General features: G+C 43.0%; 1 protein-coding gene across 1 annotated transcript in view; it reads left to right on the forward strand.

Annotated features, from left to right (window-relative positions):
- Positions 1-19,660, forward strand: part of LOC136881272 (ATP-binding cassette sub-family G member 4) — a 409,011-nt gene that overhangs the window by 131,901 nt on the left and 257,450 nt on the right. The window lies entirely within an intron of this gene.

Here is a 19,660-nt window from a genome sequence, read left to right on the forward strand (position 1 = left end):
CACCAAGTATATTACCAACACTGTGGTGTAGGTGTATTATGTCTGCCTCATACCACATTTCCTGGCTTTGATTCAACGCTTATTCAAGGATGTCATTCCAGATCTGAGAAGTGGATTCTCAGTCACAAGATGCCAAATGAGGAGATTGAACCCAGTTATCATGGCCAACAGCCTGTTTTCAGTCAACCGACAAGTCAAAAATTGAATGATGAAGCCCCCATCCAGCGCCGAGGATAGGATATTATGCCGGCTAGCGAAGCCTGTTTCATTTCTCTGGGGCAATAATTAACTAATTACAAGAAAGTTAAATCATTGTAGAAAGTGTTGCTGGAGTGAAAGATGGCAGCCGGCTCTGCGGTGTGGGGGTAGCTTGCCTGCCCCTTAACCGGAGGCCTGGGGTTCGATTCCCGGCCAGGGACCTTTTACGTGGATCTGAAGGCTTGTTCGAGGTCCACTCAGCCTATGCGATTACAATTGAGAAGCTATCTGACGGTGAGATGACCTTTCCGGTCTAGGAAGCCAAGAATAACGGCCGAGAGTTCATCTACTTCTATGAAACCTTTTAAAAAATTATTTCAAATGTTATTTGTTCGGGGCGTCGACCTATAGTGATCTTTTGCCCCTACTTGCACCATGTGATGTGAACCTGCGTCTAATTGGAATAGGGGAAGTGTAGAGTGTTGAATGTGAGGAAAGGAACGTTAAGGACGACACAAACACCCAGTCCCCAGGCCAGGGATATTAATCATTTACAATCAAAAGCCCCTGACCCAGCCGGGAATCGAACCCGGGGCCGCCGGGTGACAGGCGGACGCGTTGCCCCCTACACTGCGGGGCCGGACTCTATGAAAACTTCATTTCCCAATCGGAAATTTCCCGTATCAGCTGATACTATGATTCTGCTGCATTCCTTTATTTTAATATTAGATTTATTTGTTTTCATACCGTGCTCTTTCGTGATACCACCCAGGAACACGTCCAGATCCTCTGCAAATTGTAAAATCAGTGTCTGATCTTAGAGTTTTAATTTCCTCCCTCTGAACTGTGACTCCTTTTCCAAATTTGTCTTCGATTTTCTTTACCTCCTTTTTCCTTTAAAGAGGAGAGGGCACAATCTTCAATCCTTCATCTCTCCTTCCTGGATAGAAAATTCTATTTTATATCCCTCCATTTATAATGCAGGAGTGTGTACAGACTGATAATATTTATCTATCTACATACTTTATTCCGATCATGTTCAGAATCTCAAAAGAACATTCATCCATAACTTCATCACATGCCTTTCCCAGATCTATAAATGCTACAAAACTGCAATTGTAGTAATTCGAGTGTTCAAAGGAGGGCCTCTCAATGTGCATGCACCGGTCCATTCTGCGGGAGCACAAAGTGGAAAAGACGATTTCGCTAGGTTTACAAGAAGGCACACCCCCACTCCTCCATTTTGAGCAATAGCTATGTCTCTCTACGCCTATCCCGCTCGCTCCGCCCGTCTTCCCCTTCCTCACTTGCTCCGTAGCGCTCCACCATCCGAGAAAAATAGAACCAAGCTTAGCCGAGTCACCCCGAGACAAAACACTGGTCCAAACCGAGCCGAGCCGGACAGATGCACGGTGCACAGAACTTCTGCGCCTCGGTTTCTACGCGTGAGATATTGGGCGTTTGAGAGGCCCTGATTTAAGGCTAGGGCCACACGTGCGTGATTTCACGCTGCGTTACTGCGTGAAAACTTGCGTCAAAAATGGACAGCAGTAACTTTGACGGGAGCAGCCACACACAACGTGATTTACCAAGCTCGATAGCTGCAGTCGCTTAAGTGCGGCCAGTATCCAGTATTCGGGAGATAGTAGGTTCGAACCCCACTGTCGGCAGCCCTGAAGATGGTTTTCCGTGGTTTCCCATTTTCACACCAGGCAAATGCTGGGCTGTACTTTAATTAAGGCCACGGCCGCTTCCTTCCCACTCCTAGACCTTTCCTGTCCCGTCGATGCCATAAGACCTATCTGTGTCGGTGCGACGTAAAGCAACTAGCAACGTAATTTCCCGCCACGGGTCAAGAGACCAAGCGCGTCTCCAAGATCACCCGCTCTAGAATGGGTTGATGTCCATTTTGTTTGCTTGTTTTCCCGTTCCGTGCCTGGCCACTCTTGTGGGAAGACAACGCTGCGGTATTATGTTCTTACTTGAATACTGCGCGTGGTCCATCTGCACTCGTTTTTCTCCCGCAGCAATAGGTACATTCCCTTGTGTTTCTGTAGCTGACACCATTTTTAACAAACAGAAAAGCATTTCAAATGAAGTCACGGACATTCTGTGATACTCAAAAAATGCATCTTGGTTGTCTTTTAGTTTATTGTGTAGGAGCACAAATTGTCCACTTGATGACCTGTCACTTATCATAGGATGGATCCAATATTTTCTTTGACGACGACGTCGAACAACAACCAACGCGGAACATAACTCAATAGCGGAGTTACTATGTACTGGAGTTCCTTCTGTATGCCGACCAGTGGCGACGCTTTGCTACTTTAAATTATACAACGCATTAATGACACCATACCGTGCAAACACTCGAGTGCCCCCTGTGGGTAAGGGACGCAGGCGAAGAATACACCCACTAAAAGGGGTGACCAAGGGATGATCCAATTAGAACCATGAGACTACTTGTAATTAGTACCATCACGCAGGGAACACCATGGGTCGCATTTACTGGCGCGTAGTACCACTATGTTAGGTACGCAATAGTTTTGTGATTAGTAGCGACAGTGTGTGAATCAGGAGGTGGGTCCTACAGTACCTGTGATTCGTACCCCTATATGAGCGACATGGTTCTGGCTTACCTATGCTCAGTTCCCACTATGTGAGGAATTCCACGGGATAGTACGGGTCCCTGTGGTGTTAGTCCACTTATGTGAGGAACGCCATGGGTTTGCGTGGCCTGCAAACAGCGCCGCAATGTGCGAAACACCATAGGTCTGTGTTACATGTGCGCATTACACTACCTGTGAGTAGTACCATAATGTGTGGAATACCGTGAGTCTCCGCTACTTTTGATTAGTACCGCAACATGACAAATAGCGTGGTTCTACTTTCCTAGCGATAAATACCATTATGTGGGGCCGATGACCTGCATTTTGGACCCGTTTCGACTATAAGCATAATCGATTCAGCATCGTGCTATAGAAGCAGTCCCTTGGTCGGTAATACTATTGTTTTGTGCCAGCTTCTGTGCATGAGAGGCACTGTGGGTCGGATCCACTGATCGTTTTAAATTCATATCCATCCATCCATTCATTCTTCGTCCTCATGCTTTGAATTCTGGTCATGGAGGATTTTGAACTTTTAATTTGTCATTTCATTTCGTCTCATTTCATACCATTAGGGGCCGATGACCTCGATGTTAGGCCCCTTTAAACAACAAACATCAATCAATCAACACTCAAGTGTGGCCGCCCACCTCACAGGTCGTCCATCTGCGTGAAAAGCGCACAGTAACGCAGCGTGAAATCAAGCAGGTGTGCCCCTAGCCTAAGGGTACGCACGTACGATTTGTATGTGCAGTGACGCTAGGGTGAACATTTTTTCCCTTGCGTAGTATATTAGATCGTCTCGAGCATAAAAGGTAAAATGAAATGGACTAAAGAGCGTTTATTGATCTCGTGAAGGACGCTTACTCTCATGTTCTCAGGTGATCCTACGAGTCACATAAGAAATGCAAAATGATTTCAAAATGAATCAGTATTTCTATTTAGGAAAGGATATTATAATTTATGAGGGATTCATTACGAATTCACTCTTTCTTCAGAATTATGTACACACTTTTGACCTAAAGTATAATGTCCGGTCTTATTCGTTTGCCAGCGGCCATACCCGTGTTGAAACACCGAATCTCGTGAGATCTCAGAAGTTAAGCAACAATGGGCGTGGTCAAGATTTGGATGGGTTGCTACGCGCTGTTGGTTAGGGTAAGGGAATGAAGGAGCGGAAAGGAACTGGCCACACTATCGTACGTAAACTCCGGCTCAGGCACACCTCTGCGGAGGTTCGGACCTGCCTTCGGGCAGAATACACCCTTACCTTTATCTTACTAGTTTCAGGACCTTCGCGAGACCAGTTAAGAGTTAAGTCCATCGAGTTTATATAAATGATTCAGGCAGAGACGAGTTAAAACAATCACCACCACCATGTGTTCATTGTAGCAGATATTTTAATCGTTGCTTTTGTAGTTTATTAGTTAGCAATTCCTTGTGTTCTTGTCGTCATATTTTCGTTAATTTTCAAATGAAAGAAATCCTTTGAAGAAAAAGGTTTGGTTCCTGACTTCAGCATTCAGTGAAATGGCTAAACACTGCAATAACAGAAATCGGTAAAAAGTCTGAAAGACGATAGATGCTCAATATCATAACAGCAATAAGGCTGTCTGATTAGATAAGACCGAGCAAGTAGCTGTACGGTTTGGTTCACTTGGCTTGCATTCGGGAGATAGTGGCTTCGAACACCACTGTTTGGCAACCTTGGAGATGGTTTGTCGTAGTTTCCCATTTTCACAGCAGGCTGCATATTCATTAAGGACACGAACAGTTCCTTCCACTCCTAGCCCTTTCCTATCCCATCGTCGTCATAAGATATATCTGTGTCGATACGACGTAAGTCAGATTGTAGAAAAGCTGAAATAAGAGAAGGAAACTTGGTATGCTATCGACACATTGCACAGAAGAGTATCACAGGCAGGCCTTCAGAAATCATTCGAGAAAACCAGAATTATCAGAAAAAGTACAAGAAAGATAAAATTGAAACGGCGTATGGGACAATTCCACAGATATATTAAAAAAAAAAAAACTTTGGAGAAAGATTTTTCCTACAGGATTAGAGAGTTTGGCCAGTACGGAAAGGGCCTCAAAACTTCAGAGGGTATTTAGACTAACATGGAATCACTACAATAAACGAGCAATCCCATGTGATGCTAAATTGAAATATTACAAAACAATTATTTTACCAGAAGCTCTATATGCATCAGAGGTCTTAACTTTAGGAGGTAATTCTAAAATTGCAGATACCGGGCGAGTTAGCCGTGCGCGTAGAGGCGCGCGGCTGTGAGCTTGCATCCGGGAGATCGTGGGTTCGAATCCCACGGTCGGCAGCCCTGAAAATGGTTTTCCGTGGTTTCCCATTTTCACACCAGGCAAATGCTGGGGCTGTACCTTAATTAAGGCCACGGCCGCTTCCTTCCAACTCCTAGGCCTTTCCTATCCCATCGTCGCCATAAGACCTATCTGTGTCGGTGCGACGTAAAGCCACTAGCAAAAAAAAAAAAAAAAATGCAGATACTGAAAAACAAGAACGTAACATTCTTAGGAACATTTTCGGCCCCATACAAGAAAATGAAACTTGGATCAAAAGGCAAAGTACAGACCTCTTTAGTTACACAGGTTGTTTCATAAATACTGTATGGAGGAGACGTTTGACATTTTAGGACACATTTTTTAGGATGGATAATAGCAGATTCACAAAAAATTATTCAATGTAATAAATTCCCAATACAGGAGAATACATTGACTGGAGGAAACAAGAGGGAGGGGGGCTGAATGATTTGAACATCAGGGAAGACATCATGGAAGATCGCAAAGTCCTCAGGATCTGAGTAAATAAACGCATATTTATGGTGAAAACTAGCAGCAGGACTGGTACAAAGTGGTCGGAAGAACGGAAGCGGCAACACAGTGAGTTTATGAAGAGATTTTGGACGAATAGGAAGGCGAAAGTTATGAAGCTAATGAACAACTTTCAACGCGCTCTATGAATGTGCATATACAAACGAAAGAAGAATAAGAAGAAGGAGAAGATTGCTCCTTAATTAAGGCCACGGCCGGTACCTTCCAAATCCTAGCTCTTTACCATCTTTGCATCCCCGGAAACTTTGGATGTGTTAGTGTGTCATTAAAGTACTAGCAAAAGTAATGCAAGCCAGGTTGAGGGGAAGAATTGAAGGAAGAAAGATCGGAGGGGACACATAAATTAGAGGAAAGGATGCTTATTAAAAAATTCGTGGAAGCAATTTCAGGCCGTTCTTCAGGATGCTGCGGTGACCACCAACACCTGAACATCTGTGAATTCAAATGAGCATTTATGTTAAGTAATAATTATGCAATGATTCATTTTCTGTCGAAAGTGCAGTGTGCCCTTATCCAGGAGAATACCAAGAAGTGGAGAATTTCTCAGTGAATAAGTAGGATTATAAATTAGTCACCCTTTCGTGGAAGAATGAAAGAGCTGAAGCGCGAGACTCAGCTATAATATCCACATCCTCGCCCGCCCACACCACCCACACAGGGGATGGAGCAGAAAATCGTTGACAGGCTTTCCAAGCCAAGTGTCTGTCTGACTCAGCATTGATCTTCGTAACGCTCTGTACACACATTCTAATTCACTGTGAAATTCAGTAGACCGAGGTTCAGTTGTCAAATACACAGACAAGAAAAGAAGTACGTCATAATTGTGAATACAGATTGCATTGTGAACTCGAAAATCAATATATCTGAGTTCACGAACAATTCATCACAAGGGAACATACTAGGTGTTGTGTATCGTGCATCCAAAATTATACTTGTTGAAGACTTGGAGGAAGCCTTGGAGGATCTATTACTTACGTGTGAGCGTTTATCCAAAAGTATGGGGTCCACTGTTTTGCTACATCTCCTCCATTTTGTCCTATTGCTGACATCTTCAGGTTTTCAACCAATGTCGTGCATGTCGGCATTGATATTCTCAGTCCACCGCTTTAAAGGCCTTCGACGTGGTCGTATTCCTCCCGGATCAACTTGGAGAGATATTTTAGCAACTGAGCCGTCCTGCCTTCTCATAACGTGACCGTACCAGCGGAGACGCGCTTCTCTCACTTTCTCCACAATTGGAGTGACGCCAAGCCTTTTTTTTTTTTTTTTTTTGCAAGCTGCTTTACGTCGCACCGACACAAATAGGTCTTATGGCGACGATGGGATGGGAACGGGTTAGGAGTGGGAAGGAAGCGTCCGTGGCCTTAATTAAGGTACAGCCCGAGCATTTGTTTGGTGTGAAAATGGGAAACCACGGAAAACCATCTTCAAGGCTGGCGACAGTGGGGTTCGAACCCACTATCTCCCGAATACTGGATACTGACCGAACTTACGCGACTGCAGCTATCGAGCTCGGTGCCAAGCCTTTGTCGAACATCTGCAATTCTTATGTGGTCACATCGAGTCAGTCCAAGAGTCGAAGCATCTTCATTTCCATTGTATGAAGAGTCTGCTCATGATTTTTTGTCATTGGGTGACATTCTGCCTCTTAAATAGCTGCTGGGCGTACTACGGTCTTACAAATTTTTGCCTTTAGGTGGTGAGGCATCTTTTCATCACAGAGGACTCCGGCGACTTGTCTCCACTTGAGCCAAGCTGCGTTTACAGTTCGAAGTGACAACTAACCCTAGGTATTTGAAATGCATGGTTTTCTGCAAGTCTTGATTTTTTTGATCCTTGTGGTTCCACTAGTTTAGGGACCATATTCTTGTTATTCAGTTTTCTGGGTGTTGAGGCGCAGACCATTCTCAGCCAATTTGTCGCTCCAAGTTTGTGCCTGGCGTTGGAGTCCAAGGCGTGTTTGTTGGGCAAGTACCACATCGTCCGCATAAAGAAATGTCCAAGGGATGCGACGTGTGTATGTTAGCCGTTGCTGTATCCAAGCAGAGGATGAAAAATAAGGGTGATAGAGCTGATCCCTGAGGTACACCCACGGTGATATCAAAAGGCGGCGAAACATTAAGACTTATATGATAAAATGTAACTACTGAATCTAGACGACTGAAAAACATTCTCACCTTTTTCAATACTTGGTTGAGTAGGAAGCCATACTTTTAAGTGTCGAGTTAGTTGACTTATTATGTCTAAACCAGTAATATTGTAACACATATAACACTATGGGTGGTGTGCAACAACCAAGAGTAAGTTCTGCTTTCGTAGTAAAGTACTCGACCTTCGACGTGGTCGTATTCCTCCCGGATCAAGTTGGAGAGATGTTTTAGCAACTGAGCCGTCCTACCTTCTCATAACGCGACCGTACCAGTGGAGACGCGCTTCCCTCACTTTCTCCACAATTTGAGCGACGTCAAGCCTTTGTCGAACATCTGTATTTCTTACGTGGTCACATCGAGTCATTTCAAGAGTCCATCGAAGCATCTTCATTTCCACTGTATGAAGAGTTTGCTCCATAGTCGACTTTGGCTGTCTAAACCACTAATATTGTAACACATATAACAATATGGATGGCGTGCAACAACCAAGAGTAAGTTCTGCTTTCGTAGTAAAGTACTCGACCTTCGACGTGGTCATATTCCTCCCGGATCAACTTCCATACGAAAGAAAAATTACTTCCGAAGTATTTTAGTCCTTTCAGATACTCCCGGATTAAATTACTACAAAAGTAAAATGTTGAAGAGCACCAACTTGTAGGATATTACTAAAGAAGCAAATAAAGCACATATATGTATTTAGAATGTACTCTGACCGGGAGAGTTGGCCGTGCGGTTAGTGGCGCGCAGCTGTGAGCTCGCATCCGGCAGATAGTGGGTTCGAATCCCACTGTCGGCAGCCCTGAAGATGGTTTTCCGTGGTTTCCTCTTTTCACACCAGGCAAATGCTGGGGCTGTACCTTAATTAAGGCCAAGGCCGCTTCCTTCCCATTCCTAGGCCGTTCCTGTCCCATCGTCGCCATAAGACCTACCTGTGTTGTTCCGACGTAAAGCAACATGCTATTGAACTATTCCTCGCTTCGAGCTCGCGACCCTCCGCTTCGTCTCCTCGTACCCTGTTAACCGCGTGCATGAAGTTCCGTTGATGGATTCCCGTTCCCTAACAGAGGAAATATTCACTGAGCTACAAAGTGTCGCCAGCATACCGCTTGCGTGAACCTCCGTGTGTGGAAGGTGTTAGTGTCAAAACCTTCTACCACAGTGTTATTGCCTCCTTCATTTTGCCAATACTTCAGTTCCTTCCCCTAGCTCAGAATTAAGAGGGTAGGGTTCTCTCGAATTTCCTCTTAAATAATAATAATAATAATAATAATAATAATAATAATAATAATAATAATAATAATATTTATGATGTTCGTTTTCCGTTCCACTAACTACATTTTATGATTTTCTGAGACGCCAAGGTGCAAGATTTTATCCTGTAGGATCTCTTTTACGTGCCAGTAAATTTACTGCCAGGAGGCTGACGTATTTGAACACCTTCAAACACCACCGGATTGAGCCAGGATCGAACCTGCCAAGTTGGACTCAGAAGGCCAGCGCTCCACCGTCTCACCCATTCAGCCCGGCTCCTCTTGAAACCACCACAACCAGTCGAAATGGAAAAACGAACGTAAGTCACATTGAGGACGATAAGTTTTATCTTCATTGTCCATAGATTGAGGTCACTGAACTGCACGGAGTTCACCAGGTAGGTTACCGTTCAATAATACGAGAAATGTTTCAATTCTTTCTGTTCTAGAATGTCTGCCAATGACGACTCTTTCAACGTCAGACGTCATAATGGCTGTTAAATGAAGCAATTTACTGACAGTGAAACTAGCAAATAAAGTGCGCAACAAGCTGGGAAATGTCAGCGGTGACATCGAGAATAACGTTTTGTGACAGAAATCAATGGTACGGTCGGGTCTTTCAGAATCACGCAACCTACCAGTAGAATGAACAAATTCTGGGTCAACAGAGGAATATAAACACTTGAGCAAAGTTGTAAAGTTCTTTAATAGAAACATGGGTCATTGTACTCATTAATTAAAAACGTAATACTAAAATAAACTTCGCTACACGTTTCCGCTACATGGGTGAAGCATAGAATTACGGATATGATTTTGGTGAGAAAGTGAGTACAGATTCTTTGGTTGTTCCCTTTGCATTCATTAACTTCACTTACAGTGGAGATGAGTTCCGGTAAGTCGAAAGAAATGAAATGAAATGGCGTATGGCTTTAAGTGTCGGGAGTGTTCGGGGACATGTTCGGCTCGCCAGGTGCAGGTCTTTTGATTTGACACCCGTAGGCGACCTGCGCGTCGTGATGAGGATGGAATGATCATGAAGACAACACATACACCCAGCCCCCGTGCCAACGAAATTAACCATTGATGATTAAACTTCCCAACCCTGCCGGGAATCGAACCAGGGACCCCTGTCACCAAAGGCCAGCACGCTAACCATTTAGCCATAGAGGCGGACATCGAAAGAAAAACTTGTGTATCGCCAAAAGAATGATAAGGCTCGTGAATTGTGAGAAAATATCAAAAGCATCCCTGGCCTCTTAAATATACTACTACTACCACCGGGCGAGTTGGCTGTGCGGTTAGGGGCGCTCAACTGTTAGCTTGCATCCGGGAGATAGTAGGTTTGAGTCCCACTGTCGGCAGCCCTGATGATGGGTTTCCGTGGTTTCCCATTTTCACACCAGGCAAATGCTGGGGCTGTACCTTAATTAAGGCCATGGCCGCTTCCTTCCCATTCCTAGGCCGTTCGTATCCTTTCGTCGCCGTAAGACCTATCTGTGTCGGTGCGAAGTAAAACAATTAACTACTACTACTATCCAGCCCTGGAGTGTAGATAGCGTGAGAGTCTCTTATTCCAAGACCCTGGGTTCGTTTTTCAGCCGGTTCAAGGATTTTAATTCTGGGCTGAGGAGTAGAACGCAGCCCCTCTAGTGGTCTTATGACCACGATGGGTCAGGAAGTGGGAAGGAATCGACCATTGCCTTGATTAAGTTACAGCTGACAGCTTCGTGCCTCAAACCGAGCAGCCAAACGGCTCCACTAGACGCACTTCAAACTCAAAGGTCACCAGAAATGGATTCATTACACTGGAGCCAAAGAATAGATCTGAAACTGGAGGAAATCAGCCACAAGGAGGAAATGATGAAAAGAAGAATATATACGGTATTTCAAGGAAAAGTCCGGCCCTATGCCTAAATGGTTCGCGTGCTGGCCTTTGGTCACAGGGGTCTCGGATTCGATTCCCGGCAGGGTCGGGAATTTTAACCATAATTGGTTAATTTCGTTGGCACGGGGGCTGGGTGTATGTGTCGTCTTCATCATAATTTCATCCTCATCACGACGCGCAGGTCGCCTACGGGAGTCAAATCAAAAGACCTGCATCTGGTGAGCCGAACTTGTCTTCGGACACTCTCGGCACTAAAAGCCATTCTCCATTTCATTTTTTTTCAAGGAAAATTACCACCAAAAACATTTAGAAGTAATAGGACTTTTAATGCGCCTCGTGGTGTTATTCCTACATTCTTTGGATCGTTTCGGAAGAAATTCGAAGTATCTCAATGTTTACGAGATGAGGTTGTCACAGAAGTGTTGAAAAGACCGTACCAAGTATTAATCCTCATAAAATATCAAAACTATTGTCCGGTTCCATGGCTAAATGGTTAGCGTGCTGGCCTTTGGTCACAGGGGTCCCGGGTTCGATTCCCGGCAGGGTCGGGAATTTTAACCATAATTGGTTAATTTCGCTGGCACGGGGGCTGGGTGTATGTGTCGTCTTCATCATCGTTTCATCCTCATCACGACACGCAAGTCGCCTTACGGGCGTCAAATCGAAAGACCTGCATCTGGCGAGCCGAACTTGTCCTTGGACACTCCCGGCACTAAAAGCCTTACGCCATTTCATCAAAACCATTACATTAAAACAGTGCTGATGTAATGGCGTGAGCTTACGGAGAGGTCTGGTTCAGATCTCTTGAGTTGACACCCTATATGTGACCTGTGTTACTGTGAAAATGGAGTCCTCCCGGAGATGAATTCTAATGAAGCAAAGATACTCAGTTCCCGAGCCGTAGGAATTAAAGAATGACAGTTAAAATCCCTAACCTGGCCGAGAATCGAAGCCGGGGTCCCTAGGAACAAAGGCCAGCACGCTAATCATTTAGCCATGGAGCAGAACAAGTAGAAGAGCACAAGATGTGACCACGCTAGCTGACCTAACGCTCATGACTTCATCAGAAGATGGCCACCAAATTAAGGTACGGTATTTTCTGGCAATAGAATATCGATTACCGCGGAGTGTAATTTGGCGTCTAGTTGTCGCATAAAGATGAGTGAGATGGTATTTGATTTTTTAGACTAGATCTATCAGAAAACACCCGACAAATTAAAGTATGACCGTAAATAATGTAAAATTTTGAAGGCTTTGAGACTGAAAATTAACGAATTTTGGCATAGTCACAAAAATGTTCAATAAGATCGAGCAAGTTGGCCGTGCGGTTAGGGTCCTATAGCTGTGAGTTTGCATTCGGGATATGGTGCTTTCAAATCCCAGCATCGGCTACCGCCCAGTTTCACACGAGGTATATACCTTAATTAAGGCCACGGCCGCTTCTTTTCCCCTTCCTCATCTATCCCTTACAAGCTTCCCATCCATCCCACAAGGCTCCTGTTCATCATAGCAGGTGAGGCCTCTTGGGCGAGGTACTGGTCCTCCTCCCCAGTTGTATCCCCGACCCAAAGTCTCACGCTCCAGAACACCGCCCTTGATGTGGTAGAGGGGGATCCCTCGCTGAGTCCGAGGGAAAATCTAACACTGGAGGGTAAACAGACTAAGAAAGAAATTATCAGCGTTTCGCCCCAATGGGCTCATCAGCTGGATTACTACACCTTTCCAAGACCTTAGAGACAAGTGCACCATTCAGATACCGCTGTAAGTCTGCTACGTAGGACAATACAAGTGAAAAGTTACTTCCACTAGTGCTCCGACACTGCATTGTCCTGTTTCCGCTGTCAGATTTTCCTTTGTCGGTCGGTACCTTGTGATGACGTCAAACCTTCACTCTGTAGAAGGTACGTCCATCTGTTTTTAACAAATTTTTTAAAAATATTTTAATGCACCGTACCTTAGTTTGTAATAGTAGGTACGTGGATCTTTTTTTTTTTTTTTTTTTTTTTGCTACTTGCTTTTACGTCGCACCGACACAGATAGGTCTTATGGTGACGATGGGACAGGAAAGGGCTATGAGTGGGAAGGAAGCGGCCGTGGGCTTAATTAAGGTACAGCCCCAGCATTTGCCTGGTCTGAAAATGGGAAACCACGGAAAACCATTTTCAGGGCTGCCGACAGTGGGGTTCGAACCTACTATCTCCCGAATACTGGATACTGGCCGCACTTAAGCGACTGCAGCTATCGAGCTCGGTGTACGTGGATCTGTACTTAGGATATGTAACAACATCTTAGCATGTTTTCTGCTGTATTTGTACACCGTCGATGACTTTAGTTTATGTTAGTGATGTTTTATTTTACCAGTTACCGAAGGAAGTCGAAACTTAAGTCCCTGTGTGGGAACGATTTGGGGTAAAATCTACATCCTAACCTTATAATGAAAACAATAGTTTCTTGAATAGAAAGTATTCTAGATATTTCTTATACAGTGTTTTACAGTGAAAGCGTGCAGAAAATAAACAGGACATGGGATTACGATTGATGTTAAAATGATTGTGAATAGTGAGACAGTAAATATAATACAGATTATTTATTTTGAATGATTCAATCTTTCTGATTGTAAGTCAAATGTACTTTATCTTATAATCTTTATTAACGGATCAATCATCCATAAATCAATGTTTAAATTACAAAGAGTTGTGTATATCTTTGTGTCACCCCAACAAAATATGATAATATATTTATTAATAACACCACTAAACAAAATAAATATAATCTCATATAAAGATCTATAGGGTCTTATCGTCTTTTATATTCATTTAAACCTTTTGACTCAATTGACTCCATTGAACATTTTGAGACAGGGAACCTAAGTCAGGTTGTGAATTTCACTGACAGGAAAAGTCCTCCCAGTTTTAATTACTGTGTTGATGGAGTGAAAGTTCCTTATGGGGATTACTGTAGGTACCTAGTATGGTTCCGGTGTCTGGGACCCTCACGAGGATTACTTGATTCGAAAACTGGAAAAAAAATACAAAGAAATTTCCAACAAAATAATAGCGTTACGAAAATGTCACAAAGTTAGGCCTGGGAAGGCTTTGGAGGAAGGAGACGAACTGCTCGACTAACTGTAAGTGGTATGTTCCGAGCTGTCTATGGAGATATGCGTTAACGACATTAGTTAACGAATAAGTTTGAGTGGTGTTTTAAAAATAGAAAAGGTCACAATACGAGATAAAGTTTGAATTCAAGAGGACAAATTTAGGCAAATATTCGTTTATAGGAAGAGGAGTTAGGGATTTGAATAATTTATCAAGCGAGAAGTTCAATACATTTCCAAATTATTAGAAATTATTTAAGAAAAACTAGGTAATCAACAGATAGGGGATCTGCCACCTGGGCGACCGCTCTAGATTCAGATCAGTGATTAGTGATTGAACAAGCTTAAGAACACATGAGTTTAAAGATGTCTACCACTATTACAGTTTCCTACAGTATTTACAGGTAATTTTTACATGTTATTTACGTTCAGTATTTTTAGCTGTCAGGATTGTAGTTACCTGTGATGTAATTTGAAGCACGCCAGAGATATTTGAGAGTGTGTGGCAGAGGCTCGTTCGTTGATGTCATGTTTGCATCAAGGTTGGTAACCGTCAAGTGTTGTGAAATATAAAAAATGGTACGTTACCTCAGGGTTATCAGTGATATGTTAATGTACGTAATAACTATAACTAATGTCCGACTCCATGGCTAAATGGTTAGCGTGCTGGGCTTTGGTTATAGGGGTCCCGGGTTCGATTCCCGGCAGGGTCGGGAATTTAAACCATCATTGGTTAATTTCTCTGGCACGGGGGCAGGGTGTATGTGTCATCTTCATCATCATTTCATCATCATCATGACGCGCAGGTCGCCTACGGGAGTCACCTGCACCTGGTGAGCCGAACATGTCCTTGGACACTCCCGGCACTAAAAGCCATAGCCTACGCCATTTCATTTTTAGTATAACTAATGTAAACAATGTAAAAAATGCATGTAAAAATTAGTTGTAAATTATACAGAAAACAATAATAGTGGCACACATATTTAAGGTTATATTTCTTTAAACTGGCTTCTCAGACCTTAGGTTTCCTATCTCAGAACGTTCAATAAAGCGTTGCTTACTTTCTGGAAATTTATTTATTTATTTATTTATTTATTTATTTATTTATTTATTTATTTATTTATTTATTTTTGCACGCCTTTACTGAAACATGCATTACTGATTAGCCCTTGTCATTAACTAAGGTTATCAATTTATGAGATAATGGTAGAAAGGGTCGTTCTGACGAAAGGAGCACAAAATGAGGTAGAGGTCAGGTCAGAAGTCAGTGCTCCTTCTCCATTAAGCCAATATAATGGAATCGCGTGAGGCTAGAAATAGGTTAGGCTAGCAGACATGTCGCCCAACGACTGAAATAATTTAGCCGTGATCGATATGAGCAGTACAGACCAGCTCCTCTCTCTCGTGTGGATGACAACACCGTCACTCTCCAATGAATGATATTCTGACACAGAGAAGTGAACTTTGACAGGCCGGGAAGTGGCTGCGATTGGTACAGGAATATCTCAGTCACGAACAAATTAATCGGGGCCGGCCCGCAAACAAGGACGGAATCATCATCTTTTCTCTCCAAGAGAATACTGTACTAAGTTAATGTTTGCGATAAACAGACATCAAAGGCTTGCGGCTAATACCGGGTGGGCAAAGAAAACTGGCCGAGAAATGTTTATAATAGGACTGACGCGGGAGTAGCTCTTGTTAATGAACATCACAGAAGATGCTGGAAAAGGTCTTAGATGAAGAAATGAAAAACTGGGGATCCTCACTCGAAAACAACCGGCAGAAATCAACAGTAAATTTGTAAGGAGATGATGATGATGATGATGATGATGATGATGATGATGATGTTTGTTGTTTAAAGGGGCCTAACATCTAGATCTTCGGCCCCTAATGGCACGAAATGAGACGAAATGCAAGGAAAATTAAAACTCCAAAATCCTCCACTGACCAGAATTCAAAACGTGAGGACGAAGAATGAATGGATGGATATGAACTTAAAACAATCAGTGGATCCGACCCGCAATGCTCCACATTACCAGAAACTAACATTAAACAGTAGTATTACTGACCGAGGGACTGCTTCTAAAGCATAATACTGAATGGATAGTGCTTGTAGTCTGAACGGGTCCAAAACCCAGGTCATCGGCCCCTCATAATGGTACTTATCGCTAGGAAAGTAGAACCATGGTATTTGTCATGTTGCGGTACTAATCAAAAGTAGCGTAGACTCGCGGTATTCCACACACATTATGGTACTACTCACAGGTAATGTAATGCGCACATATAACACAAACCTATGGTGTTTCGCACACTGTGTCGCTATTTACAGGCAACGCAAACCTATACAAGCAAAGCAAACCTATGGTGTTCCTCACATAGTGTGTACTAATCATAGGCAAGGCAGAACCATGGTGCCGCTCATATAGTGGTACTGTAAAATGCACACTGTTGCTACTAATCTCAAACCTATTGTGTGCCCAACACAGTGGTACTACGCGCAAGTAAAAGCGACCCATGGTGTTCCCTGGGTGATAATTACAAGTAGTATCATGGTTCTAATTCGATCATCCCTTGGTCGCCCCTTTTAATCGCCCCTTACGACACGCAGGGGATACCGGGGGTGTATTCTTCGTCTGCATCCCCCACCCACAGGGGGTTGTAAGGATACAGATGCAGGTTCTTTTTGATCATGTTTTCACATGACGATCTATTAGTTTCCACTTGCACAGCTAAACGGCGTTGAGGTTTCGTCGGACTTCGTTCCAGGATTTCCTTCACTCGAGCAATGCTTTCTGGTGTTCGAACTCTTTTCGGATAGTTACGACTTGCGTTTGCTAAAGAGCCCGTTTCACGCCATTTTGCCGCTAAGTTTTACATTGCAGACTTTGTTTAAGGTTTTGCCAAAACACTTCCAGTCTTAAACTCTTGCAGTAACATTTTCGCACAGGTTTTCCACGAATCGTGCTTCGCAAAACACTCGACAATGAACAGGTATTGTTTTATCGTGAGCACCATTTAGTATTGCATGCAACTCTTCACTAAACACGTACTGGCATAGCGACGTACTCGGGAGATGCGCACGCCCAGGTATGTGACAGCAACCGATTAGTGCATCGAAATCAAAGTTTCCAGCATTTTCTGTGATGGGCAGTTCCACGCCACTCTTTAAATATTTCTCGGCCCAATTAAATGTAGCCCACCCTGCACTCTGTGTTTTAGAAAATACGGGAAAACCAAAGAGTGATTGACAGACAAGGCTAGTTGAATCCTCAAATTACACCACCACATCATTACGATGATGATTTTTAATTAAAGGGGTGTAACATCTAGGTCATCAACCCTATGCGGTTAATGGGGAAATCCGATGGTGGTGCTATTATGATGGCGTACAACCACTGCCTTTGCGATGTACTGACAGCTCACACAATGAGGCGAACAGCTTCGTTCATCGAACCCGCACAATGCAAGCACATGATACGTCCTTGCTAATAAATATCCTCAAATGTTGCACTTATATGACAGGACAGATCATAAACACTGCGATCGTTTGACGTCTCGTAAGTTAGACCTGTATAATTTTACCCCTTTCAGACCGAGTACGCACAATTGTGCGGGTTCGTATTTTAGTTATCCCTGACCGGATTTGATGTTTTATCGGCGCTACACCGGACTGCAGTGATTGTGCAGGACACGTGGCGTATATTTCAATTGATTTTAGTATGCGCTTGACCGCCAGGGCGAAGGAAGAAGAGTTTAAAAAGCACAGTTGATCGGCGAGATGGCAGGAAGCAGTAGTGCCGAAAGTAAGTATTTATTTACTGTGTTTATATTAATCTAGAAGCTTTACTGAATACCGGAATATATTCAATGAAGTGTGTACATTGGTTAGTGAACGTAAATTTTGAAGCTACACCATCGTACGTGATACAACGAGGTTTTGAATTTTGATACGCACAATTGTGTGGGTCCTGTTTTTCGGATGGTAGTTTTTATTTTGTAAAATAAACTATTAATATGTGTATTGAGGAGCATTTTAGTCAGTTCTTGACGTACAAACAAAAATTCACACCTCCAGTTTTCTTTCAGGTCTGAAAGGGTTACGAGAATTAGGTTTCAATTTCAATCAAAGCGGTCAAAGGATAACGATTGTTTTACTCGTCTCTGTACACAACATTTATGCATTAATAAAAATATGGAGAAAACTTAGGGTTGGCGTCAGGAAGGGTCAAATCCTCATATGAGACACAGTCCGCACTCACAGGTCTGGGAAAAGTGGTAGAAGGAGAAGGAGAAGAAGAAGAAGAAGAAGAAGAAGAAGAAGAAGAAGAAGAACAAGAAGAAGAAGAAGAAGAAGAAAATATGGAGGTAGCGAACGTACAAAAATTAGGCTACATATGCCGTTACTTCCATATATTTTGATGTCCGTACACACGCCAGCTTTCATGTTTGTTTGTTTGTTTGTTTGTTTGTTTGTGTGTTTGTTTGTTTGATTTACTTGGATCTTCTGGCACTACCCTTCAGAAGAATTTTTTGAGTGCCTTGGTTCCACACAGATATTTGTAAGACTTTTTTGTAGTTATTTAGGAATATGTTCACGCATATTTTAATAGATTGTTAGTTTCTTCCCCCATCCACGGAAATTGCTGATGAATTAAGTTGCATTGCTCCTAATATGTAACTGTGTCTTGACCAATTAGGAGTTCAACCCCCCCCCCCCTCTCTCTTGTCCTATGAGTTGTTCTGTAGACCATGGAATTAGACAAATGAATATTGTTTATGTATTATTCACACCATTTAGAACATTTTTGCGCAATCCACACCTCCTAAATACTTGTAGTTCACGAGATTGAGTTTTTTGAAAGATAATACATTAGCGCTTTATATGTGAAGAGAATAATACTCAGGTAAACTACAGTGCGACTCTCGTAATGGTTCCGGGTCTGAACACTCGAAAACAAATGAAACTTAACGAACTTTACTAATCTTCTGCCGCTTCCCCCATCCACATATGTATGTATGTATGTATGTATGTATGTATGTATGTATGTATGTATGTATGTATGTATGTATGTATGTTTGTTTGTTTGTTTGTTTGTTTGTTTGTTTGTTTGTTGATTTGGCCCCGTTTTACCTTCGGATGTCCTTCCTGACGCCAACCCAATATGGAGGGATGTAATCACTATTGCGTGTTTCTGTGGTGGTTCGTAGTGTGGTGTGTTGTTTGAATATGAAGAGGAGAGTGTTGGGACGGACACAAAGACCCAGTCTCCGACTCAGAAGAATTAATCAGACGCGATTAAAGTCCCCTACCCGGCCGGGAATCGAACTTGGGACCCTCTGAAACATAGATATCAACGCTGACCATTCAGCCAAGGAGTCAGACAGCTAACTTTACTAATCTGAGCGAATTTTATTAAGTGTTGATCGTCATTTGTCAAGTCAAGCGTTTAGCTTCCAGCGCCATCTGAATGTCAAAGATTCAGTGGCATTTCTTGTTTGTATTGAGGGAACCGCTGTTTTATAAATGTACCTCTGTTACCGTTGTACCCTTTGAGTACTTTCTAATGAGTAGCATTTCAAGCAGATTAGCAAATATTTCGTCTTCAACG

The sequence above is a fragment of the Anabrus simplex genome, chromosome 9 (genome assembly GCF_040414725.1).
Source record: "Anabrus simplex isolate iqAnaSimp1 chromosome 9, ASM4041472v1, whole genome shotgun sequence".
Classification (NCBI taxonomy): domain Eukaryota; kingdom Metazoa; phylum Arthropoda; class Insecta; order Orthoptera; family Tettigoniidae; genus Anabrus; species Anabrus simplex.